Raw genomic sequence first — 26,759 nt, forward strand, 5'->3', positions numbered from 1 at the left:
GACTATCTGGGCTAACATGGTGAAACCCCATCTCTACAAAAGATACAAAAAATTAGCTGGGTGCAGTGGCGGGCGCCTGTAGTCCCAGCTACTTGGAAGGCTGAGGCAGGAGAATGGCGTGAACCTGGGAGGCAGAGCTTGCAGTGAGCCAAGATCGCGCCACTGCACTCCAGCCTGGGCGACAGAGCCAGACTCCGTCTCAAAAAAAAAAAAAAGTTCATATTAATTGGCCTGGAGCCCTATTTACCATTCCAAGAATGTCTTTTTTTCCTCACCTCCCTGCACTGTCTGCAACTCAGGTGCCTGGCCAGTTGGGTGAGGCTTTTGCAGGCTAGAACCCTGGAAAGCTTGGAGAAGCCCCAGAAGCACTCTGTTTTTCTCTGGCTGCTTTTGCTGCTGGGGCCCCATGGTGTGGTCAGAGGTCCAGCAGGGCAGCGGGGTGGGGTGGCGGGGGTGCTTTTCTGGTGCAACTGGAGTGCCCTTGGGAAGCTGGGGCTCTGTCCTCTTCATTTCTGCCACTGTCAGTGGCTCTGGGAAGGGAGAAAACAGTAGTAGGGCCCAGGATCTGGCTTGCCCTGGCTGTCTCCTTGAAAGGAAAAGCAGTTCTTCCCTGTGACAGCCTCCAGAGGTTCTCTGATGCTGGGCTGGACCGCATTTGCAGCCTTAAGTTTGGGAGTGGCTTCCTTTCCCCCATTTCAAAGCCTTCCCTCATTTTCTGTCCCAGAGGAGGGGCATTGCTTGGGGAGATGGGAAGAAACTAACCTGGTTACCTTTTCCTCTGCAGATAAATCTTCACAGCTATTTACAAAGTGCCAACCTCTCTCTAAAAATCCTTGCTTGGAGGGCACCTTGTAGTGCTGAGGATTTTCACAGATAAGATAGCTCTTCAGAGAGCCTGGATCTTGGAGGAGGCATTTTCTCACTGTCTCATCTGGCAAATGATATCCCGTATATCAGTGATACCTTTATCTCCCAGGGGCAAGTCCTCTGTCTGTCCAGCTACTCAGATGCACCCAGGAGCATGCCAATCATATTATCATTATTGGACAATTATTAGTTGTTGGACAATTATTCATCTGACTGTGAAAATTGGAGTTAGCTAGACCTGCATGTCACCTAGAGTGAAAGGCAGAATCCTTACCGGATGCTCTCCTTCTCCTGAGCTCTTCCTTTCCCCTTTCTCGCTGTATCCTAGGCACTTGCCTTCCTTGGTCTCCATACTCCCACCTCAGGGCCTTTGCACATGCTCTTTCCTCTGCAAAGATGGTGGCAGCTGACCAAGGACAGGCAGTGAGGCTTCTGTGCAGCGTACAGGCAGTCAGGGATGTGTCTGCAGAGAATTTAAAAACAATAACACTGACTCAAAATTGGTCTGCATTCTTTTTATCATCACCAAGTGCTGGTAATTCTAAGCAGTGTCACTGATGAAACACTCCCCAGGGAAGTATTTTACCAGCTTCTGTTGGTCTAAGTTATTAATATAAACAATTGCTAGGGTTACTGATAAGTTTTTGTTTGTTTGTTTGTTTTTTATCTGAGACCAGGTCTCACTGTGTCGCCCAGGCTGGAGTGCAGTGGCACGATCTTGGCTCACTGCAACCTCTGCCTCCTGGGTTCAAGCAATTCTCCTGCCTAAGCCTCCCGAGTAGCTGGGATTACATGCACACACCACCATGCCGGGCTAATTTTTGTGTTTCTAGTAGAGATGGGGTTTCACTGTGTTGGCCAGTCTGGTCTTGAACTCCTGAGCTCAGGTGATCCTCCCGCCTAGGCCTCCCAAAGTGCTGGGATTATAGGCATGAGCCACCATGCCTGGCTGATAAGTTTTAAAAATATACATATATGCTTCAAATCATTTTTTTTTTTACTTACCCTTTAATAAACATTGTGTTCTATGTGGAAATTAATTGTGAGAACTCCCAGTCATACAGTTGTCTCCTCCCCAACTCCCCCCAATGGCTTTCTGAAATGAAAGCAGAGAAGCATTCATTTCAAGAATAAAATTGGCTGGGCAGGGTGGCTCACACCTGTAATCCCAGCACTTTGGGAGGCTGAGGCGGGAGACGTGGTGAAACCCCATCTCTACTAAAAATACAAAATTAGCCGGGAGTGGTGGTGGGCACCTGTAATCCCAGCTACCTGGGAGGCTGAGGCAGAAGAATCGCTAGAACCTGGAAGGCAGAGATTGCAGTGAGCTGAGATCATGCTACTGCACTCCAGCCTGGGTGACAGAGTGAGACACGAGACTCTGTCCCCCCCAAAAAAATATATATGACCGGGTGTGATGGCTCACACTTGTAATCCCAGTATTTTGGGAGTCCAAGGCAGGTGGATCACGAGGTCAGGAGTTCAAGACCAGCCTGGGTAAGATGGTGAAACCCCATGTCTACTAAAAATACAAAAATTAGCCAGGCGTGGTGGCACAGGCCTGTAATTCCAGCTACTTGGGAGGCTGAGGCAGGAGAATCGCTTGAACCCAGAGGTGGAGGTTGCAGTGAGCCCAGATTGCACCACTGTACTCCAGCCTGGACAACAGAGAGAGACTCGATCTCAAAAAAAAAAAAAAAAGTAAAATTGGAGCTGTTTGGAATTGTTTGAGTTATAGTCAAGGGCAGTTTGTGTTGTGGTTCCAACCCCCTGACAGTATATATTCTTTTTTTTTTTTTTGAGATGGAGTCTTGCTCTGTCGCCCAGGCTGGAGTGCAGTGGCGCGATCTTGGCTCACTGCAAGCTCCATCTCCCGGGTTCACACCATTCTCCTGTCTCAGCCTCCCAAGTAGCTGGGACTGCAGGTGCCCGCCATCACGCCTGGCTAATTTTTTGTACATTTAGTAGAGACGGGGTTTCACCATGTTAGCCAGGATGGTCTCCATCTCCTGACCTCATGATCCACCCGCCTCGGCCTCCCAAAATACTGGGATTACAGGCGTGAGCCACCGCACCAGGCCCTATATTCTTGTGTTTAAAGATTCAAAATAAAAAATGATAGTATAATGATCTTTCCTTTTTAAATTATGTTTTTGTTAATTTTTTTATTTTTTATTTTTCAAGACAGGGTCTCACTCTGTTACCCAGGCTGGAGTGCAGTGGCATGATCACTGCTCACTGCAGCCTCAACCTCCTGGGCTCAAGCGATCCTCCCACCTCAGCCTCCTGAGTAGCTGAGACTACAGGTGTGTATTACCATGCTTGGCTAATTTTTTTATTTTTTGTAGAGACAGGGTCTCTCTTTGTTGCCCAGGCTGGACTTGAACTCCTGGGCTCAAGCAATCCTCCTGCCTCGGCCTTCCAAAGTGCTGGGATTGGAGGCAGGAGCCACCACTCCTTGCCTGTGTGATGATTTTAAAGACAAAGAAACAGAATTTATTTCATTTCTGTAATCCTGTATGTGACCACATTTATTTGTATTTAGCATGCAAAACAGTGGGAAAGTGCACATTTTAACTGATACATGAAGTTGTTTTATTGAATTTCAATAGTATCTTTTAAAATTGATCTTTGTTTTAAAATTGTTCATTGTTTTAAAAGTAAAAAAAGAATAAAAAACATCAAATTAGTGGGGTGCACTTTAGTAGTTGCCTCAGTGGTACTTCTTGCAGATATTTCCTTTTCTTAAATTGTGATAAAATATACTTAAGATTTACCATCTTGGCTGGGCATGGTGGCTCACGCCTGTAATCCCAGCACTTTGGGAAGCCAAGGCAGGTGGATAACGAGGTCAGGAGTTTCAGACCAGCCTGGCCAACATAGTGAAACCCCGTCTCTACTAAAAATACAAAAAATTAGCCAGGTGTGGTGGTAGGCACCTGTAATCCCAGCTACTCGGGAGGCTGAGGCAGGAGAATCACTTGAACCCGGGAGGTGGAGGTTGTGGTGAGCTGAGATCGCACCATTGCACTCCAGCCTGAGCAACGAGAGTGAGACTCTGTCTCAAAAAAAAAAAAAAAAAGATTTAACCATGTTGATTATTTTTAAGTGCACAGTTCATTGACATTAAGTATATTCATACCGTTGCACAAACATCACCACCATCCATCTCCAGAACTTTTTCATCTTCCCAAATGGATACTCTGTACCCATTAGACACCAGCTCCCCATTCCTCCTCCCCCCAGCCCCTGGCAATCACTCTTCCGCTTTCTGTCTCTATGAATTTGGCTATTCTAGGTACCTCATACAAAAGCAATCATACAACAGATGGGTTGGTTTTTATTAAAATTCACTTATTGGACAATTATTTACATATGATAGTGTTAAGATGAGACTGTGGGAAAGGGTAACAGCAGCGCCGGACACCTTGAGCTGGCCTGGCCCCGAGATGATGCCTTTGAGAGGTGATTAGGTCATGCGGGCAGAGCCTTCATGAATGGGATTAGTGCCCTTAGAAAAGAGGCCTGAGACAGACATCTTGCCCCTTCTACCATGTGAGGTTGTAGGAAAAAGAAGTAAAAAGAAAAAGCCTGGGGTGTGGTGGCTCACACCTGTAATCACTGAGGCAGATGGGTCACTTGAGCCCAGGAGTCTGAGACCAGGCCAGGTGACAGAGCAAGACTGTCTCTCCAAAAACAAAAACATTAAAAAAAAAAAAAAAAAAAGAAGGCTGTCTTTGAACCAGGAAGTGGGCTCTCAGTTGACGACAAGTTTGTCAGCACATTGATTTTGAACTTCCTAGCCTCCAGAACCGTGAGAAATCAATGTATTTTTTGTTTGTTTGTTTGAGGCAGAGTCTCACTCTGTCACCCAGGCTAGAGTGCAGTGGCGTGATCTCAGCTCACTGCAACCTCTGCCTCCCAGGTTCAAGCGATTCTCCTGCCTCAGCCTCCCATGTAGCTGGGATTACAGGTGCCCACCACCACACCTGTCTAATTTTTGTATTTTTAGTAGAGACAGGGTTTCACCGTGTTGGCCAGGCTGGTCTTGAACTCCTGACCTCAGGTGATCCACCTGCCTTGGCCTCCGAAAGTGCTGGGATTACAGGTGTGAGCCACCACATCTGACCAATGTATGCTCTTTATAAGCCATGCAGTCTATGGTATTCTGTTATAGCAGCCTGGATGGACTAAGATATGCTAGGTTTTGGGAATGTGAGAATTTTGGAAAGCCACCATCTAGCCCGAGGGGAGGAATTTGCCCCAAGAACCTAATGTGGGTCTCTGCCCACACTGTGGCTTTTGCAGTCTGGTCTCCCTCATCTCCACAGTGGGAGGGGCTGTGAACAGTGAAGGATGGAAACCAAATAGGGGAGTGGAAGGAGCTTCAAACTGAGAACAGGGACGCTCTCTGAGCTTCCCTAGATTCCTTTATGACATGGAGAATTGATGCTGGACAACCAGGGTGATTACAAGGAAATGAAGATGTGAAGGTTTTGAGGAGATTCTGATCTTGGCACGGCAGCCCCATGAGGTAATAGGCTTATATGGGAGGAAAGACTTTTCTTCTACCCTCTTAGGTTCTGTGAATTGAACTGACCTAAGAAGATTAGCAGGGGAAAAGCATGCAAATTTTGATGTTAAAATTTTAATTTTTATGTGTACATGGAGACCTTCCTAGAAAAGAAATGAAGACCCAGGCCATGTGCAGCGGCTCACACCTGTAATCCCAGCACAGTGAAAACCCAGGCCATGTGCAGCGGCTCACGCCTGTAATCCCAGCACAGTGAAAACCCAGGCCATGTGCAGCGGCTCACGCCTGTAATCCCAGCACTTTGGGAGGCCAAGGCAGGAAGATCACTTGAGCCCAGGACTTTGGGACCAGCCTGGGCAACATAGTGAGACCCTGTTTCTGATTGAATTAAAAAGAAAAGTAAATTAAATTGAGACCCAAAGAAACAGCTTATAAACTATTTTAACAATGAATGACAAATTGTGGACATGTGACAAGACGAAGAAAAAAGGGAGTTGAGCTGGGACTGAAAAATTGTGGGAAAGTGACTAGGAATATATGGGGGAAGCTAATGAAAGATGAATTCTTTTCTTTTTAAGAGACAGGGTCTTTCTATGTTGCTCAGGCTGGTCTTGAACTCCTAGACTCAAGTGATCCTCCCACCTCTGTCTTCTGTGTAGCTAGGACTATAGATGTGTGCCACTGTGCCCAGCTAATAAGGCTATTATTATGATTTTTTGAGACAGAGTCTCACTCTGCCATCCAGGCTGGAGTGCAGTGGTGTGATCACGGCCCACTACAGCCTTGACCTCCTGGGCTCAAGTGATCCTTCCACTTCAGCTTCCTGAGTACCTGGGACTACAGGTGCATGCCACCACACCTGGCTAATTTTTTTGTAGAGATGGCGTTTTGCCTCGTTGCCCAGGTTGGTCTCAAACTCCTGGCCTCAAGCAATCCACCCACCTCAGCCTCCCAAAGTGCTGGGATTACAGGTTGAGCTGCTGTGCTCAGCTTGATAAGGGCTATTTGAATAAGGCTTGCTTTGTACAGATTCATCTCAGCATTGACTCCTCATCTCCAGTGATTATAATGTTATTCACTTCCTGTTACTAGAAGGGCACCTTTCGGCCGGGCGTGGTGGCTCACGCCTGTAATCCCAGCACTGGGAGGCCGAGGCGGGCGGATCATGAGGTCAGGAGATCAAGACCATCCTGGCTAACATGGTGAAACCCTGTCTCTACTAAAAATACAAAAAATTAGCCAGGCGTGGTGGCGGGCGCCTGTAGTCCCAGCTACTCAGGAGGCTGAGGCAGGAGAATGGTGTGAACCCGGGAGGTGGAGCTTGCAGTGAGCCGAGATTGCACCACTGCACTCCAGCCTGGCCTGGGTGACAGAGCGAGACTTCGTCTCAAAAAAAAAAAAAAGGGCACCTTTCTCTTGGGAAATTTATGCCCTTCTTTTAGGTAGAAAGTGGGAGGTCAAAGAGCTCTTCCTGCATCTGCTGTGTCTCAATTGCCTTTAGCTTAAAAAATTGATATGTCAAAGTGGCATATTTTGGGTGGCATGTTCTGATCCCCTTTAGGTTCTTAGTTTTCCCCATCCAGCTGGGAATAGTGGCTCATGCTTGTAATCCCAACACTCTGGGAGGCTGAGATCGGCAGATCACTTGAGCCCAGGAGTTTGATACCAGCCTAGGCAATGTGGCTAAACCCCATCTCTACAAGAAATACAAAAATTAAGGCCGGGTGCTGTGGCTCAAGCTTGTAATCCCAGCACTTTGGGAGGCCGAGGCGGGCGGATCACGAGGTCAGGAGATTGAGACCATGGTGAAACCCCGTCTCTACTGAAAATACAAAAAATTAGCCAGGCGTGGTGGCGGGCGCCTGTAGTCCCAGCTGCTTGGAGAGGCTGAGGCAGGAGAATGGCGTGAACCCGGGAGGCGGAGCTTGCAGTGAGCCGAGATTGCGCCACTGCCCTCCAGCCTGGGCGACAGAGCAAGACTCCGTCTCAAAAAAAAAAAAAAAAAAAAAAAAAGAAATACAAAAATTAGCCAGGCATGGTGGTTCATGCCTATTTTTCCAGCTACTTGGGAGGCTGAGGCATGAGAATCGCTTGAGCCTTGGAGGCAGAGGTTGCAGGGAGCTGAAATCTCACCACTGCACTCCATCCTGGGCGACAGAGCAAGACTCTGTCTCAAAAAAAAATTCCCTATCTTCATTCTTTCCTAAAGTGGCAAGAATAGAGGTGGGACACCCCAATCCCTGCCTACAGACTTCCTCAGTGTAGCAGATTCTTCACAGTATGTCTGTGGAGCCGTGAACAGAAGACATAAGACTCCTCTCTTTCTGTGTCCCTTCTGTCCCAGGTGTCAAGGACTCCCTTCCATCCTAGATAAATCTCTCCACCTGGGTTCTGATTCTACTTCCTCCTGCCTTTTTGAGGACCTGGCTTCTTCTATTTTCTCTTCTGTTATCTTAAATCCTATTTCTGCTACATTTTCTGCCTAAGAATATAAATGACCTATCAACCTTTTTTTTTTTTTTGAGACAGAGTTTCACTCTTGTCACCCATGCTGGAGTTCAGTGGCGAGATCTCAGCTCACTGCAAGCTCCATCTCCCAGGTTCAAGTGATTCTCCTGCCTCAGCCTCCTGCGTAGCTGGGATTACAGGTGTGCACCACCATACCTGGCTAATTTTTGTATTTTTAGTAGAGACAGGGTTTCACCACGTTGGCCAGGCTGGTCTCAAACTCCTGACCTCAGGTGATCCACTGCCTTGGCCTCCCAAAGTGTTGGGATTACAGACGTGAGCCACTGTGCCTGGCCTATCAACCCTATTTTTGACAATGACAATAATGAGGATGGACTATATGGCCCTCCTGTAGGTATAGCCCTTCCTTTCTCCCTGCCTTCCAAAAAGCAGAAGACACATTCTCACCTCCCTTTCACTCTTGGCTCCTGTTTTCCTCACGCCAAGAAGCTGCTCTGGATTAGCATGACAGTAAGGTCTTGGGGGCCTTGGAAACTTCAGCCTCCACTGGATCAGCCTTCTCAACGGCTCCAAGGCTGACACGTGCTGCCTTCATGTACCCACATCCCTTGGAGGCCATGGCACCACTCTCCTGATTGCCATCCTCCTTTTGGGCTCTCCCTAATCATCCTTCCTTCCCAGGATTCTGCCCACCTCCTCATCCAGCTTGCTCTATTCTCCTGGCTTTGCAGACAACCTTTGGGTTGGCCACATTGCCGATCTAGCTCCAAGGGAGAGATCTAGAAGGTCAATCTCTCCCTTGACCTTCAGCCTGTTTGAAATGTTGGTTTTTCGGTGCTGTAAAGAAATAGCACTTGAACATAAATTTAATTTCTTCAGCAAGGCCATTTTTGCTTTTTGCAGAAAGGGTACACTCGCCAGCAGTTTTGCCATGAGAGTACACTGAACAAAGGAGACAGGGTCATTTATAACCTGACGCGTCTGCCTTCCTGCGGTGTCCGGTTATATTGGCTGGAACGGGACCTCACATTTTGTATTTGTCCTGATTGGCTAGTAACTTAGAACTTTTTAAAAGAGGCAAAGGCAGAGGAGAACAAAGGAAGGAGGAAGTAACTTGTGGAATGCTGAGAAAGATAAAAGCACCTTCAAATAAGGAAGAGGAACAGGCTATGACCTAATGCTTGCTTGGACTAGTATAAGCATGCCAGGGCAAATATTTAGGCTAAATTGTGGGAGCTAAAAACAGAAAGTACATTGATTTCTTTATTACAGCTAGCAGATATTTAAGAATGTTAGCACAGGTCTTTGAATAAATTTTGCTTCTAAGAGAAGTTACTATTTATTCCTAGTTAGATGGGAAGGAAAGTCTTTGAAGAGGAACCTCTACTTTACTTTTTACAAGCCCTACCCAGCAGTCCTATTTTTCTCTTCTCAGATATCATTCCCTTCAGTGGCTACTTGAAGACATCATTCTGCCTAAGATCCCTAAACTGCTCCCCCTTATTCTTAGTGGGCCATATCCGAGGGAAATGTCACCTGCCTGCCTGTAATACTCTCCCAAAGCTAACTGAGCTCACACATCTTTGCCTGCTTTTCACCTGGCCAAAGCCAATGCCCCACCTGTGAACTGATCTTTTATTCACTTGAGGCCACATGAAACTTGAAACATGAATTGTTGCTCAATTTCCTGCAGGATGTTCCCAGGCCCACTCCAGTGGGGTTTGGAAGCTGCCCCAGTTTAGGAAACATTTCTTTTCTTTTTTTTTTCTTTTTGAGACAGAGTCTCAATCTGTCACCCAGGCTCGAGTGCAATGGCGTGATCTCGGCTCACTGCAACGTCCACCTCACGGGTTCAAGCAATTATCCTGCCTCAGCCTCCCATGTAGCTGGGATTACAGGTGTCTGCCACCACTCCCAGCTTTTGTATTTTTTAGTAGAGACAGGATTTCGCCATGTTGACCAGGCTGGTCTCGAACTCCTGACCTCAGGCGATCTACCTGCCTCAGCCTCCCAAAGTGCTGGGATTGCAGGCGTGAGCCACCATGTCCGGCCAGGAAATAGATTTCTTAACTCTCAGATCCCCATTAAATTTGCATGTCTAGACCTGTATTTGCAGTCTAGTTATATTTGCACAGTAACAAGTACTGGAGCAGTGCCCTCTGTGATGGAAAGTAGCTCCTGCTGATTGAGTCCCTACTACATGCCAGGTCTTGTGCCCGGTGCTTTGCCTTTAGTGTCCCACAGAACCTTTAGACTGTATTTACGAGGTCAGAAATGGTAAGTGTCTCACTGGAAGGCACGCCGCTAGAGAGTTTCAGAGCCTGGAAGTCAATCCAGGTCTGATCTAAACCCTTACTCTGTTCCCTATCCCAGCTGCCTTAAGGCTCATTTTAATCATGTTGTCAACTTTCTGGCTCCCAAAGCTCACAGGAGAGACCTCAGGAGGTGGCTGGAGAGATAGAGCAACACTATTCAATTCAAACAGAATAAGACGTATATGTTAATTTAAGATTTTCCAGTAGTAGGCTGGGCACAGTGGTTCACACCTGTAATCCCAGCACTTTGGGAGGCTGAGGCAGGCGGATCACCTGAGGTCAGGAGTTTGAGACCAACCTGGCCAACATGGTGAAACCCCGTCTCTACTAAAAATACAAAAAATCAGCCCGGCGCGGTGGTGGGCGCCTGTAGTCCCAGCTACTAGGGAGGCTGAGGCAGGAGAATGGTGTGAACCCAGGAGGCGGAGCTTGCAGTGAGCCCAGATGGTGCCACTGCACTCCAGCCTGGGCGACAGAGCGAGACTCTGTCTCAAAAAAAAAAAAAAAAAAAGCTTTTCCAGTAGCCACATTAAAAAAAGTATAAAGAAACAGGTGAAGTTAATTTTATTAATATAATTTATTTATCCAAATATATTTTAAATATTATCATTTCAACATGTTTTATTTATTTATTTTTGAAACAGAGTTTCACTGTTGTCGCCCAAGCTGGAGTGCAGTGGTGCAGTCTTAGTTCACTGCAACCTCCACCTCCCGGGTTCAAGCGATTCTCCTCCATCAGCCTTCCGAGTAGCTGGGATTGCAGGAGCCTGCCACCATCCCCGGCTAATTTTTTGTATTTTCAGTAGAGATAGGGTTTTACCATGTTGGCCAGGCTGGTCTTGAACTCCTGACCTCAGGTGATCCACCCGCCTCAGCCTCCCAAAGTGTTGGGATTACAAGTGTGAGCCACTGCGCCTGGCCACATGTACTTTTTTTTTTTTAAGACAGGTTTTGTTCTGTCACCGAGGCTGGAGTGCAGTGGCACAATCATAGCTCACTGCAGCCTCGACCTCCTGGGCTTAAGTGATTCTCCTGCCTCAGCCTCCCAAGTAGCTGGGACTACGGGCCTACAGGCATGTGACACCACACCCAGCTAACTTTACTTTTTTTGTGTGTGTGACAGTCTCACTTTGTTGCCAGGCTGGAGTGCAGCGGCATGATCTCGACTCACTGCAACCTCCACCTCCTGGGTTCAAGCGATTCTTGTGCCTCAGCCTCCTGAGTAGCTGGGACTACAGGCGCTCGCCACCACACCCAGCTAATTTTTGTATTTTTAGTAGAGACGGGGTTTCACCGTGTTGCCCATCTCCTGACCTCGTGATCTGCCCACCTTGGCCTCTCAAAGTGCTGGAATTACAGGAATGAGCCACCGCGCCCGGCCTAATTTTACATTTAAAGTTAGCAACAGAGCTGAGGGTGGCAGACTGGTGAATCCACTTCTTCCACAATCTCCATCTCTCCTCTTGGAATATGCACGGCTGTCATTTTCTCACGCTTATGTTAAATGTGGCAAAACAGCTTCAAGCTCCTATCCAATATGTCCCCAGATTAGTCTTGTTTTTTTTGTTTTTTTGTTTTTGTTTTTGTTTTGTTTTTTGAGATGGAGTCTCGCTCTGTCGCCCAGGCTGGAGTGCAGTGATGCAATCTCAGTTCACTGCAACCTCTGCCTCCCAGGTGCAAGCAATTCTCCTGCCTCAGCCTCCCAAGTAGCTGGGATTACAGGCACCTGCCACCACGCCCAGCTAATTTTTGTATTTTTAGTAGAAACGGGGTTTCACCATGTTGGCCAGGATGGTCTTGATCTCCTGACCTCATGATCTGCCCACCTCAGCCTCCCAAAGTGATGGGATTACAGGCGTGAGCCACCGCGCCCATCCCCCAAATTCTTATTATATAGAAACTGTGGCATTGTCACTGTTGGCAACTAATCTAAGAAAAATTGTAAACATTGTGCCGGCCAAACAAAATATGCCTGCAGGCCACCAGTCTGCAGCCTGATGACAGCCTACTTCTAGTTGTCCAACTTGTAGTAAGGATATTCACTTCCACCCATTGTTTGATCTAACCTCCCTCCTGGCTTCATTCTAATCAAGTCACATTTATTTTTCTGAACCTTTCTTTTTTCTTTTCTTTTTTTTTTTTTAATTGAGACGGAGTTTCGCTCTTGTTGCCCAAGCTGGAGTGCAATGGCGTGATCTTGGCTCTCCGCAACCTCCACCTCCTGGGTTCAAGCAATTCTCCTGCCTCAGCCTCCCGAGTAGCTGGGATTATAGGCATGCTCCACCATGCCCGGCTAATTTTGTATTTTTAGTAGAAACGGGGTTTCTCCATGTGGTCAGGCTGGTCTCGAACTACCTACCTCAGGCGATCCGCCTGCCTTGGCCTCCCAAAGTGCTGGGATTACAGGCATGAGTCACCATGCCCAGCTGAACCTTTCCTTTTCAAAGCCTCTATTGGCCGGGCACGTTGGCTCACTCCTGTAATCTCAGCACTTTGGGAGGCTGAGGCGGTGGATCAGCTGAGGTCAGGAGTTAGAGACCAGCCTGGCCAACATGGTGAAACCCCATTTCTACTAAAAGTACAAAAATTAGTCAGGCGTGGTGGCAGGCGGCTGTAGTCCCAGCTACTCAGGAGGCTGAAGCAGGAGAATCGCTTGAACCTTGGTGGCAGAGGTCGCAGTGAGCCGAGATCACGCCACTGCACTCCAGCCTGGGTGACAGAGAGACTCTCAAAAAAAAAAAAAAAAAAAGCCTCTATCTTGGCCAGGCATGGTAGCCTCACTTGTAATCCCAGCTCTTTAGGAGGCCAAGGTGGGAGGATCACTTGAGTCCAGGAGTTGGAGACCAGCCTGGGCAACATAGGGAGACCCTGTCCCTACAAAAAAAATATAAAAAATTAGCCAGAATGTGGTGGCATGCACCTATAGTCCCAGCTACTCCGGAGGCTAAGGTGGGAGGATGGCTTGAGCCTGGGAGGCTGAGGCTGCAACTTTGTCTCAGAAAAAGCCTCTAACCTTAACACGTTATGTAATTAAGGGTTAAGCCACTTCAAGTGCTTTTTTTTTTTTTTTTTTTTTTTTATGGAGTTTTGCTCTCCTTGCCCAGGCTGGAGTGCAATGGTGCAATTTTGGCTCACTGCAACCTCTGCCTCCTGGGTTCAAGTGATTCTCCTGCCTCAGCCTCCCGAGTAGCTGGGATTACAGGCATGAGCCACCATGCCTGGCTAATTCTGTATTTTTAGTAGAGACAGGGTTTCTCCATGTTGGTCAGGCTGGTCTCGAACTCCTGACCTCAGGTGATCCGCCTGCCTTGGCCTCCCAAATTGCTGGGATTACAGGCGTGAGCCACCGTGCCTGGCCTCAAGTGCTCTTAAGATCCTTCCTGCATTTGTGTCTCTGCAGTTTCTTTATCCCCACCTGGAATTCCTTCCCCTCTCTTCAGATTCAAACCCTCCCAACTTTCAATGCTCTACTTACATCCCTTTTCCACCCATCCATCCATTTGTCCATTCATCCATCCATCTATCCATCCAAGTCTCACGCCATCCTGAATTCTGTGAGCTCTGAATGAACCTACTCCCCCTGATATGGCCAGCTCTTTAAAGACAAAGGCAGTGAGTCTTAACTCTTTGTATGGGGTCTTTCCTTTATCTGGAGAAAAGTATCTGGTGCGGAGAAAAGAATGCCAAAAGTTGAGTCACATTTGCCAGGTTTTGTTTTATTTTATTTATTTGTTTATATATATATATTTATTTATTTTTGAGACAGAGTCTCACTGTGTCACCCAGGCTGGAGTGCAGTGTTGCCATCTCTGCTCACTGCAACCTCTTCCTCCTGGGTTTAAGTGATTCTCCTGCCTCAGCCTCCCGAGTAGCTGGGATTACAGGTGCCCACCACCAGGTCCGGTTAATTTTTGTGTTTTTATTAGAGATGGGGTTTCACCATGTTGGCCAGGCTGGTCTTGAACTCCTGACCTCAGGTGATCTGCCCACCTCGGCCTCCCAAAGTGCTGGGATTACAGGTGTGAGCCACCGTGGCTGGCTTAAAATGATGATATCTTTTATCCTTCTGTTTCAGACACTGTTCTAAGCACTTTTAAGGGTATTAACTAATTTCATCTTAAATATAATGGCATGAGATAGACTTTATTATTATAATAATTTTATAACTCAGGAAACAGCATAAAAAAGAAGTTTAGTAATATTTTGTCCAAGGTCATCCAGCTGATAAGTGGCAGGCATTTGCTCACAAAAACTCTGGGCCAGGCCTTATGATACATGTTGGATACAAAATTGAATAAAACCTGTCTCCTGCCTCCAAGAACCCACTAAAAAGTACATGAAAACTGTTAATACAATGTCTTAAGATTAATAATATGTTTCAGCTACAAAAAACTGTCCACTCATTCTAGCGGTATGGCATCTTGATAATCCTAGGGGAACGTTTTCTATTATTTCGTCGGGAATTATTTTTAAACAAAAATGACAGATGCAGATGTTGATAAAAGTCAAACGCTTTAGAAACTTCAATTAAGGCACGTGCTGAAAAGCACCCATAGGATTTGGTAGCTAGGAGCTCACCAGTGGCATTCACTGGAGCTGGAAACAGAGGCAATGATGATAGGGTTTGGGAGGGAGAATGAGGTGCTGTCCATGGTTCTGAACCATTCTAGCCCGGTACTATCAACTGTAAAAAGAACGTGTGTGTGGGGGTGGGGGGTGGGGGTGGCAGGGTTTTTTTTTTTTTTTTTTTTTTTTTTTAAGACGGAGTCTCGCTCTGTCACCTAGGCTGGAGCACGGTGGCGTGATGTCGGCTCACTGCAACCTCTGCCTCCTGGGTTCAAGCGATTCTTCTGCCTCAGCTTCCTGAGTGGCTGGGATTACAGGCACCTGTCACTATGCCTGGCTAATTTTTGTATTTTTAGTAGAGACAGGGTTTCACCGTGTTAGGCGCCCGGCCATTTTTGTTGTTTAAATTCCCAAACCCTCACAAACGAGTATTTTTGTAAAATCCAATAAAAAATAAAACTGATTGGGGTAGGGGAGTGGGGAGCGAGAGCCTCAGGAAAGGTAACTAATGCATGTAGGGCTTAATACCTAGGGTTAATAGGTGCAGTAAACCACCATGGGACATGTTTACCTATGTAACAAACCTGCATAATCCTGCATATGTATCCTGGAACTTAAGTTAAAAAAAAATGCCAGTAAGATGGCTCACACCTGTAATCCCAGCACTTTGGGAGGCCAAGGTGGGCCGATCACTTGAGGTCAAGAGTTCAATACCAGCCTGGCCAACATGGCGAAACCCTGTCTCTACCAAAAAATACAAAAATTAGTCGGGCATGGTAGCTACTTGGGAGACTGAGACAGGAGAACCACTTGAACCTGGGAGGCAGAGGGTGCAGTGAGCTGAGCTCATGCCAGTGCACTCCAGCCGGGAGAAAGAATGAGACCTTGTCTCAAAAAAAAAAAAAAATTAAATTAAGTTAAATTAAATTAAAAAAAAAAACCAGATCATGTGCTTGGATGTGATACCAATGTCAAATGTCTATAAAAATTTCCTGAACAAGGCTGGGTGCAGTGGCTCACGCCTGTAATCCCAGCACTTTGGGAGGCCGAGGAAGGTGAATCACGAGGTCAGGAGATCGAGACCATCCTGGCTAACATGGTGAAACTCCGTCTCTACTAAAAATACAAAAAATTAGCCGGGCGAGGTGGTGGGCGCCTGTATTCCCAGCTACTTGGGAGGCTGAGGCAGGAGAATGGCGCGAACCTGGGAGGCGGAGCTTGCAGTGAGCCGAGATGGTGCCACTGCACTCCAGCCTGGGTGACAGAGCAAGACTCCATCTCAAAAAAAAAAAAAAAAATCCTAAACAATTACTCCCAATTTGACTCCGTCTCAGTAAAAAAAAAAAAAAAAAAATCCTAAACAATTACTCTCAATCTCCCCTCCCCTACCCTCCCCTTTTCTTTCTTAAGACAAGGTGCCCATGCTGGAGTGCAGTGCAGCAATCATGGCATACTGCACATTCGCTCTCCCAGGCTCAGGAGATCCTCCTACCCCAGCCTCCTCAGTAGCTGGGACTACAGGCACATGCCAACATGCCTGGCTAATTTTTTTTTTTTTTTTTCTGTAGAGATGGGATTTTTCTGTATTGCCCAGGCTGCTCTCAAGCTTCTGGGCTCAAGGAATCTGCCTCAACCTCCCAAAGTGCTGTACTGCAGGCGTGAGCCACTGAACCTGGCTCAAATTTCTATACTTACCTTGTTGCAGACCTGTAACAAACTTGAGAGACCAGGGCTGGCCCGCAGATCACACTGTGTATTGCACTGTGTCATGGCAGTGGTCCAGTGGTCAGACTGCCCATAGAAATACCCTAAAGGGATAAAAAGGAAAAATTCTTAGGGCTTGCAGTGGCATGCATGTAGGGAGATAGTGCACCAGTGGCTTCACAGCAATATTGCAAAGCCCATAACCCAGACATTAGGAAGGGTGATGTGGTTTTCCAAGTAGCAAATGTATTGTGCTGATAGAACAACCTGTTTCTGAGCGATGACACGTGATATAGTTTGGATATCTGTCCCCTTCGAATCCCATGTTGAAATTTGATCCCCAATGTTATAGGTGGGGTCTGGCAGCAGGTGTTTGTATTGTATTTGTATTGTGGGATTGGATCCCTAATGAATGGTTTGGTGCCATTCTAGAGAGAGTAAGGGAGTTCTCACTCTTAGTTCGCAGGAGAACTGCTTATTGAAAGAGCCTGGGCCAGTTGTGGTGGCTCATGCCTGTAATCCCAGCACTTTGGGAGGCCAAGGCAGGTGGATCACTTGAGGTCAGGAGTTCAAGACCAGCCTGGCTTACATAGTGACGCCATATCTCTACTAAAAAAATACAAAAATTAGCTGGGCATGGTGGAGGGAGCCTGTAGTCCCAACTACTCAGGAGGCTAAGTCAGGAGAATAGCTTGAACCTGGGAAGTGCAGGTTGCAGTGAGCCAAGATCGTGCCATTGCACTTCAGCATGGGTGACAGAGTGAGACTCTGTCTCAAAAATAAATAAATAAATAAATAAATAAATAAATATTTTTAAAAAAGGAGTCTGACAGCTCCTCTTTCTATTGTTTCCTTCCTCTTGCCATGTGATGCCTGCTTTCCTTCCCCTTCCACAATGAGTGGAAGCTTCCTGAGGCCCTCACCAGAAACAGCTGCTGGTGCCACGCTTCTTGTGCGGCCTGCAGAACCATGAGCCAAATGGACTTCTTTTCCTTATAAATTACCCAGGCTCAGGCACTCCTTTATGGCAACACAAATGGACTAAGACAATGTGGCTGCGAATGTAAGATAAGAGCAGTGGGTTCACTACTCTGGGATCCTCTCACTTGGGAGTGATCTCATTCTGCACTGGCTGCCAAGACACCGAACCTGGATGCCATCTGTGGCAACACTGGGGAGCTCCATCATTCACCCCACCTGTGGCTCCCCCAGGACTCTGGTAGGCTTCTACTAAATGCTGTGCCCTTTCTGAAGGATGCCTCCAACCTCCATTCCTGCCCTCTCACCCACCTGTCTACTTCCTATACACCCCTCAAGACCCACATCCAGCAGTACTGTCTCAAGTGTTTCATCTCCTGGGCTCCTCTGGGCCTTGTAAATCCCTCTATCACAGTGTTAACCGTGTTCAGTTATAATTGTCCATTTACAAGCATGTTCTGCAGGGGCTTATAGCTGGGAGAGATTCTGCCACAAATTCTGTGCTCCATCAAGCCTCACACAGATCCAGGAACAGCTTGAGTGGGCAGTGGATGTTTAGTGACAGAAAGGGAGGACAGACAAAGGAAAGAGAAAGGAGAGCGTATGGAGGAAAAAGGCAGAAGAGAGGGAGGAAAGAAAAAGATAAGATGGAAGAAGAAAGAGTGAATGAGAGACAGAGAGAGAAGGAGGAGGAAGGAAGCAAGCAAGGATGAAGGAGGGAGGAGAGAAAGAATAGGAATGGTAAGTCATAATTACAGGAAAGCTAAAATCTTTATACTCTACGTCTGGATATTCTTGTGATTCCCCCACCATTATTCCCATTAGTCATCTTGAACTGGGGGTAGTGGGGGAGGGGATGCATCAGAGATAGAATGTTCAGGACACAGAGCCAGAGCTTCCATGTGCAGCTCTTCTGCTCTGGTGCTAGGTGGATTCTGTTGGTTTGCTGGTGACCTCCACATCATCCCCAGCACACAACTTCTCTCCCCTCTGAACCACTCATCTTCCTCTCTGGCCTGTGGAAAAACACCTTCTATTCCCTATAAGTCTCTCTACAAAGGGACTTCCTATCAGAGTTCTTTCCCCCGTGCTCTCTGTCCCAGAACACCCAGGCCCTGGAGGGGAGAGGTGGTGCTGAATCCAGGAGCATCAGGAACAGTGTCACGCCAGACCTGGAGCCAACCTCTGGACCTGCCTTGCCCACCCACTGGGCTCCGCTGCTCACACTGGTCCCCCCAGTAGATTCCCCCTGGTGAACTTCCTGAAAGGCCACCATCCTGAATTCTGTGAGCTCTGAATGAACATACTCTCCCTGATATGGCCAGCTCTTTAAAGACAGAGGCAGTGAGTCTTAACTCTCTGTATGGTGTCTTTCCTTTATCTGGAGAGAAGTATCTGGTGCAGAGAAAAGAATGCCAAAAGTTGAGTCACATTTGCCAGGTTTTATTTTATTTTATTTATTTGTTTATATATATATATATTTATTTATTTATTTTTGAGACAGAGTCTCACTGTGTCACCCAGGCTAGAGTGCAGTGGTGCCATCTCTGCTCACTGCAACCTCTGCCTCCTGGGTTCAAGTGATTCTCCTGCCTCAGCCTCCCGAGTAGCTGGGATTACAGGTGCCCCTCTAGTCCATCCCTCCTTAGGCTTCCAGGCAGTTGATCCCACAGGTGTGAGCCTGACTGAATCCTAATTGAAAGTTTGGTTCTCTCTCCCTTCTGTATTGGGGGGGCCCCATAGATGCAGCATATCAAGGGAGTAACTGGGCTGTGCCTGGGCCCTGAGAGTCAGGAAGCCATTGATCTCAGCACTAAGACAAGGTCTAGGGGCAGTGTGGCCAAACACCACATTCCACCTACATCTCAGCTCCACTCCAGGCAAAATGCCGTTACACTTTCCCACAGGAAAATGTTTGCCATCCCTCAAAGGTCACCACTGTCTTCTAAAAATCCTTTCTGGAAGGATAAAGAAATGCAGGGTTGGTTGAGGCACCAGCACCTCTCTGGGCTCAGCTCCCCCAAGGACAAATCCTCTGTGCTCGTCTCTGAGGCTTGACAGATGAGCCTGGACGCAGGATCCAGATCCCAGACCTTCTGTTTATGACCTTTCTGTCGAGTCCCCTGAGAACACTTCCTGCCCTCAAAGTGAGACTTTCTCTCCCAAATTTCATGCAGGTGGGAGGCCTCATTCTTCAAGTTCAAAGTTCATTCATTGTCTATGATGAGTAAAACCCAAGGGAAAGGGAGGGGAAAGGACTCGAGGGGGAGGTTGAGGTGGAGGAAGAGGGGGAAGATGGCAAACACAGAGGGTGACACACATGTCCTCTACTCACTTCTCATTTCCAGTCCTTCCTTCCCACCTTTTTCCTCCTCTCCTCTCCCATAACACAATCTGTGTCCCTTCTTGCCACCTATTTTTTTTTTTTTTTTGAGACGGAGTCTCACTCTGTTGCCCAGCTGGAGTGCAGTGGCACCATCTTGGCTCACTGCAAGCTCCACCTCCCGGGTTCATGCCATTCTCCTGCCTCAGCCTCCCAAGCAGCTGGGGCTACAGGCGCCCGCCACCACGCCTGGCTAATTTTTTTTTTGTATTTTTCGTAGAGACGGGGTCTCACTGTGTTAGCCAGAATGGTCTTGATCTCCTGACCTCATGATCTGCCCGCCTCGGCCTCCCAAAGTGCTGGGATTACAGGTGTGAGCCATTGTGCTCGGCCTAAATAAAAAGTTTTAAAAATTAGCCATGAGTGATGGCTGTAGTTCTAGCTACTTGGGAGGCTGAGATGGGAGGATGGCTTGAGCCTGGGAGGTCAAGGCTGCAGTGAGCTACGATCAAACCACTGCACTCCAGCCTAGGTGACAAAGCCAGACCCTGTCTCTGAAAAACGAAAAAAAAAAAAAAAGAAAGAAAGAAAAAATAAGAGTTTGTTACTCACAGTTCCCAAGAGGAGAGGGCACACCCTGCCATGCCAGGCAGGGCCATGCTAGGAAGCACCAGGGTTTGGGAGGGAGGCAGAAGGAACAAGGAGAAAATGTGAGCAGAAGACTTTATTGTGGCTTTTGTGGTAAGGAATAGTTAAAGCAAGGCAAGCAGGCTTACAATTGGCCAGTTGGAATAATTTCAGGGGGCTCTGGAGTGTAAGGGCTGCCTGAGCTATTAGGTCCCTGGCCCAGGTTTGATTAGGGCAGGGGAATATTGGTGTGGTGTGTGAGAGTTCAGTAAAGGAGGTGATTAGAGGTTTGTGCTTTGGGTGGAATCTTGCTATCTAGGATTAGCAAATCGTGGAGGGGCAGTCCCTGCTGGTGAGCGAGACCCTAGATGCCAGAGCATCAAGAACACAGGAGACAAGAAAATATAGTTCATACACCCCCCACCCGGAGTTCACACGACTGGGCTCCCAAAGGACCAAAGTAGTGTTCTCCCACCCACACTGAGGGCTTTACAAGCCAGGCTGGGGAAGGGGTGAGGGCAGAGGTGGGGGAGGAGCAAGGTGAGAGGCAGCTTCAGTTCCTCTTGGCCTGGGGGAAAGCAGGATCCAGCCCCTGGAGTAGCCCAGGTTAAAGTAATACAGTTGGGCTTCCACTGCTGCGGGGCCAGAAAACTGCTGCACCCAGCCCCACACAGCCCAGAGCATGCTTCAGTCTTAGAAGAACAAATTCAAACTGCTCTAGATGGATCCTGGTCCCCATCCCTCTCCATTCCCATCTTGGAATCCATGATCTGGGATTTTGGCCTGGTTCTACCATTAGTTGGTTGTGTGACCTTCCAGGGCTGCTCTGGGTGAGGGCTCAGCTACTGTGGCTGGTGTCCATCTCATGGAGCGCGCTGCCTCTTGGGGGCTGTGTAGATTGGTCCAGCCCGCAGGCTGTGACTGCGTGAATGCTGGTGAGTTGCATGGCCTGAGCCACCACACAGGAGAGAGGGAAAGGAGCCCAAGACTGGTCCCCAGGCATGCGGTATAGGGAGACACGGAGCTGGTATTTGCTTCCTCCTCGTGGGTCTTCTCCTGGGGAACTTCTGCCTTGAGGGCAGGTGGGTGGAATCAAAGTAAAACGGAGACTTTAGTTTGTGAATAGACCAGGGGTCCTCAAACTTTTTCTGAAAACAGTCAGATAGGAAATATTTTAGACATTGTGGGCCAAGAGGTAAAATTGAGTATATCATCTGGGAACTTACATAGCAAGACAGAAAAAGAATTCATTATATATATATTTTTTTTGAGACAGAGTTTCACTCTTGTTGCCCAGGCTGGAGTGCAATGGCACAATCTCGGCTCACCAGAACCTCTGCCTCCCGGGTTCAAGTGATTCTCCTGCCTTAGCCTCGAGTAGCTGGGATTACAGGCGCGTGCCACCACGTCCAGCTAATTTTGTATTTTTAGTAGAGACAGGGTTTCTCCATGTTGGTCAGGCTAGTCTCAAACTCCCAACCTCAGATGATCCGCCTGCCTTGGCCTCCCAAAGTGCTGGGATTACAGGTGTGAGCCACTGCACTGGGCCAGAAGACTGGAATTCTTATATGGGGAGAGAATCACATTTTACTTAATCAATTGTTGTTCTCTGTCATCAAAATTGACTGCAAATGTTTGTCAGTTAATGCTGATGTGCAATGACTATGTTATCTTTGAAAATATCTTTTCCCATAGTACTGCCAAATACCAGTATCAATACACACATTCATTGCTTGGAAGGCATTTATAGGCATATATATTCGAATTCTATTAGTTTTTTTTCTCTTGATGTTTGCCTTTTAGCATGTGATTACATTGCAGAGTAATCATTTCCATTTGAAGGTTAGGTGGAAGCTCTTCAATCGCACCGTTAAATGGATTTAGAACTATGGAAATTTCTTTTGCACTTGCATCAAGTTCCCAAAAATGCAGCTGACTCTGTGATTTGAACTTGAAACATATATCCCCTAAAAATATGTGTAGGAATAGAGATCTCACATCATTAACTTCTAATACCAGGGGAAAGGTATAAAGCAGCTTGACACTACTTGTGATTGAAACAATATGGTTATAGTTGTCACAGAAATGACTTTGCTGCAGTATAAGTTTCTGTGCTGCAAAGGGTTAACTCAACAAGTTTGAGGTTTTTCAAACTCTGCCTATTTCAAAGAAACTGGCCTTTGACTGACTCCTGGGAGACAGCGTGTAAGCCCTTGGAATATCCTGCCTGATAAGTGTATTTATATTCCCAAGGTCTTGGGCCATGCCAGATAGTTTATGCTAATGGTCTGATTTATGGTGGGGGCCCTAGGCCATGCTGTATCAGTTTTTTTGTTTTGTTTTGTTTTGTTTGTTTGTTTTTTGAGACGGAGTCTCAATCTGTTGCCCAGGCTGGAGTGCAGTGGCAGGATCTCGGCTCACTGCAACCTCTGCCTCCGGGGTTCAAGTGATTCCCCTGCCTCAGCCTCCAGAGTGGATGGGATTACAGGTGCCACCACCATGCCGGGCTAATTTTTTTATTTTTAAATTTTTATTATTATTATTATTTTTTTGATGGAGTCTTGCTGTGATGCTCAGGCTGGAGCACAGTGGCGCAATCTCGGCTCATTGCAACCTCCGCCTCCCGGGTTCACGCCATTCTCCTGCCTCAGCCTCCTGAGTAGCTGGGACTACAGGCGCCCACCACCACACTCAGCTAATTTTTTTGTGTGTGTTTTTGGTAGAGACGGGGTTTCACCATGTTAGCCAGGATGGTTTCGATCTCCTGACCTGGTGATCCGCCTGCCTTGGCCTCCCAAAGTACTAGGGTTACAGGCGTGAGCCACCGTGCCCAGCCAATTTTTATATTTTTAATAGAGACGGGGTTTCGCCATGTTGGCCAGGCTGGTCTCGAACTCCTGGCCTCAAGTGATCTGCCCGCCTTGGCCTCCCAAAGTGCTAGGATTACAGGCGTGAGTGACTGCACCTGGCCTGTATCAGTTTTGACCTCTGGGGAATTAGCCAAATTGCCCATGGGGTCAAATCCTTGGACACCAAGGCTCAAGTGAGCTTCCCTGGCTGATAAAACTTCATACATGTTGTCAGACATCATTACTAAGTGAACTAGTGCTGTCTGTGTAACTCCAGTGGGAGAGGCCCACCAGAAGCTTGTACGCAATCTCTCCTGATCTCTGCCCTTCTTCCTGATCTTCATCTGTATCCTTTTGCTGTAATAAGCCATAACCATGAATATAACAGCTTTTCTGAATTCTATGAATACTTCTAGTAAATCAGTGAACCTGAGGGTGGTCTCGGAGACCCCCAACACAGTTTCAAATAGATCTGTTTTGCCTTGTCATTTTAGGTTGAATCAATAAAGAAATATGGCCAGGTGTGGTGGCTCACGCCTGTAACCCTAACACTTCGGGAGACTGCGGTGGGAGGATCGTTTGAGTCCAGGAGTTGAGACAAGCCTGGGCCACACAGTGAGATCCTATCTCTACAAAATATTTTTTAAAAATTAGCCGGGCACGGTGTTGCACCCCTGCAGTTTCAGCTACTCGGGAGGCTAAGGTGGGAGGATTGCTTGAGCCCCTGAAGTTGAGGCTACAGTGAGCTGTGATCACACCACTGCACTCCAGCCTGGGTGACAGAGCCAGACCTTATGTCAAAAAAGGAAACATGATCAAGTCTGCAGCAAAAGCTAATTTCGAAAGCCATTCAGTGTTCAGTAACAGTGCTTGAGGAGAGTTCTTTTCATTTATAACAAGTTCAATCTCATATCTGAGCTAAAAAAGTCACAGTTAAATGTTACTATTGCTAAGACATCAACCTGTTCTGTAGTAGGGCAAGTCGGGACATTTAGCCTTGTACCCTACATTCATGCATACACTGTACTGTATCCCAGAAACCACAAACCCTTTTGATTCCTGCTCTTCATAGCTGAGGGTGAGTACAGGAAGGGTTAGTGTCTCCTGACCAATCTGGGAGGCAGCCACCTTGAGGTCAGAAGTTCTTCACTGAAAATCATCCTGGCCAAGGAAAGGAGGGAGGTTTCTGAAAGGACCAACAGAGAGGTCCACGCATAGCCAGGAGTCTGCCTTTGCATGTATTATACCAATTCTCTGCAGGGATATGCTTGAGATACGAAGGCCAGAAACTCAAGCTAGGACCTGTCTTTCTGACATAATTCTATAAACAAAGTCTGTCTCTGAGGTTTGGGATATTCAAGGACTGGTCTATATTATTTTTTTTTTTTAAGACAGAGTCTCGCTGTGTTGCCCAGGCTGGAGTGCAGTGGCACAATCTCGGCTCACTGCAAGCTCCACCTCCCAGGTTCACGCCATTCTCCTGCCTCAGCCTCCCAAGTAGCTAGGACTACAGGCACCCACCACCACGCCCAGCTAATTTTTTTTTTTTTTTTGTATTTTTAGTAGAGACGGGGTTTCACCGTGTTAGCTAGGATGGTCTTGATCTCCTGACCTCGTGATCCGCCCGCCTTGGCCTCCCAAAGTGCTGGGATTACAGGCGTGAGTCACCGTGCCCAGCCAGGACTGGGTCTATACTTTTTTTTACAGTAGCCACTGATAACTGATTTTTTTTTTTTTTTTTTTTTTTTTGAGACGGAGTCTTGCTCTCTCCCCCAGGCTGGAGGGCAGTGGCGCGATCTCGGCTCACTGCAAGCTCCGCTTCCCGGGTTCACGCCATTCTCCTGCCTCAGCCTCCCGAGTAGCTGGGACTACAGGCACCCGCCACCGTGCCCGGCTAATTTTTTGTATTTTTTTAGTAGAGACGGGGTTTCACCGTGTTAGCCAGGATGGTCTCAATCTCCTGACCTCGTGATCCGCCCACCTCGGCCTCCCAAAGTGCTGGGATTACAGGCTTGAGCCACCGCACCCGGCAACTTTGATTTTTTAAAATTAACTTTTTTTTCATTGAAAATGTGAAAGATGGCCAGGTGCAGTAGCTCATGCCTGTAATCCCAGCACTTTGGGAGGCTGAGGCAGGAGGATTGCTTGAGCCCAGGAGTTGAAGACCAGCCTGGGCAACATAGCGAGACTCTATCGCTAAAAAAAATACGAAAATTAGCTGGGCGTAGTGGTGCGTGCCTGTAGTCCCAGTTACTTGGGAGGCTGAGGTGGAAGGATTGCTTGAACTTGGGAGGTTGAGACAGCAGTGAGTGATGATTGAACCACTACACTCCAGCCTGGGTGACAGAGCAAGACCCTATCACAGGAGAGAGAGAGAGAGAGAGAAGATGCCCGTGGCAAAACAAACAAAACAAAACAAACAAACAAAAAAATTTCCTTAAGCAGTAAAAAAAGAGTATGTACTTAAAAACAAAGATCTTTCCTGATCTGATGTTATATTTTCTTCCAATTTGGCCTTAAGGTCTCTCTCTGGAAAGTGGCTATGAGTTCTAGCGCTGCCCTGGTGGGGATCTGGGGGAGCTGTTTACAGTGTACCTTTCACAGCATTTTCCCCTCCCCCTTCCCCTCCCCCTCCCCTCCCCTCCCCCTTCCCCTCCCCCTCCCCCTCCCCTCCCCCTTCCCCTCCCCCTCCCCCTCCTCCTCCCCTCCCCACTCCCCTCCCCACAACCCCTCCCCTCCCCTCCCCCCTCCCCACAACCCCTGCCCTCCCCTCCCCTCCCCACAACCCCTCCCCTCCCCTTTCCTTTCCTTTCTTTCTGGCAAGGTCTTGCTCTGTTGCCCAGTGGCACGATCCCAATTCACTGCAGCTTCAACCTACTGGGCTCAAGCTCTCCTCCCACCTCAGCCTCCCAAGTAGATGGGACCACAGGTGCATTCCACCATGCCCGGCTAATTTTGTTTATTTTTTGTAGAGATGGGGTCTCACTGTGTTGGCCAGGCTGGTCTCAAACTCCTGATCTCAAGCAATCCTCTTGCCTTGGCCTCCCAAAGTGGTGGGATTACAGGCACCAACCACTGCGCCTGGCCTCACAGGATACTTTTTTTATCCTGGCAGATGGAAGCTCAAGTGTCCAGCCTGCAGCTAGTGTCCCTCTGACAGGAAACTTGTCTATACTGGCACACACTCTTGTGGCTCTTGTCTGAACTGTGTCCAGCTTATTCCTAGCAAGTTTGTCAGGAGAGTTGGGTTATTAGGGTGTGTCAGTCAGGTGAGACACAGCGGGGATGGCTCAATGAAACACATGAAATAGCAGGGGCAGCTGATTACTCACAGACCCCAGAGAGAACAGGGGTGCCATGTAGTCCTCTGGGAAGTCCAGAGACAGTGGGGAACACAACCAGTGGGTGGGGTGGGGGTGTGTGAGAGAGGACTTGTGGGACTGCCTTTTTTAAGTAAGTAGGCGTTATTCTTTAGGCTTTCCTGCAGGCAGTATGAATTGGCTATTTAAAAAAAGTTTGTTTTTTTT

The 26,759-nt window shown here is 47.6% G+C and overlaps 1 protein-coding gene across 10 annotated transcripts in view; it reads left to right on the forward strand.

The window, feature by feature from the left end:
- The window catches only part of TMED9 (transmembrane p24 trafficking protein 9), a 48,120-nt gene that overhangs the window by 13,856 nt on the left and 7,505 nt on the right, over positions 1-26,759 (forward strand). For 2 of the 10 annotated variants that reach the window (XM_063642592.1, XM_063642594.1), the window contains exon 3: positions 3,052-3,173. The exons of 4 other annotated variants lie outside the window; for them this stretch is intronic. The gene's annotated coding sequence lies outside the window, so the exon portion shown is untranslated. Of the gene's footprint in view, positions 1-3,051; positions 3,174-23,726; positions 23,848-26,759 lie in introns of those variants that run through there. 4 more of the 10 variants (XM_063642596.1, XM_063642595.1, XM_063642598.1 and 1 more) reach the window with 2 other exon arrangements.

Source organism: Symphalangus syndactylus, chromosome 7 (genome assembly GCF_028878055.3).
Source record: "Symphalangus syndactylus isolate Jambi chromosome 7, NHGRI_mSymSyn1-v2.1_pri, whole genome shotgun sequence".
Classification (NCBI taxonomy): domain Eukaryota; kingdom Metazoa; phylum Chordata; class Mammalia; order Primates; family Hylobatidae; genus Symphalangus; species Symphalangus syndactylus.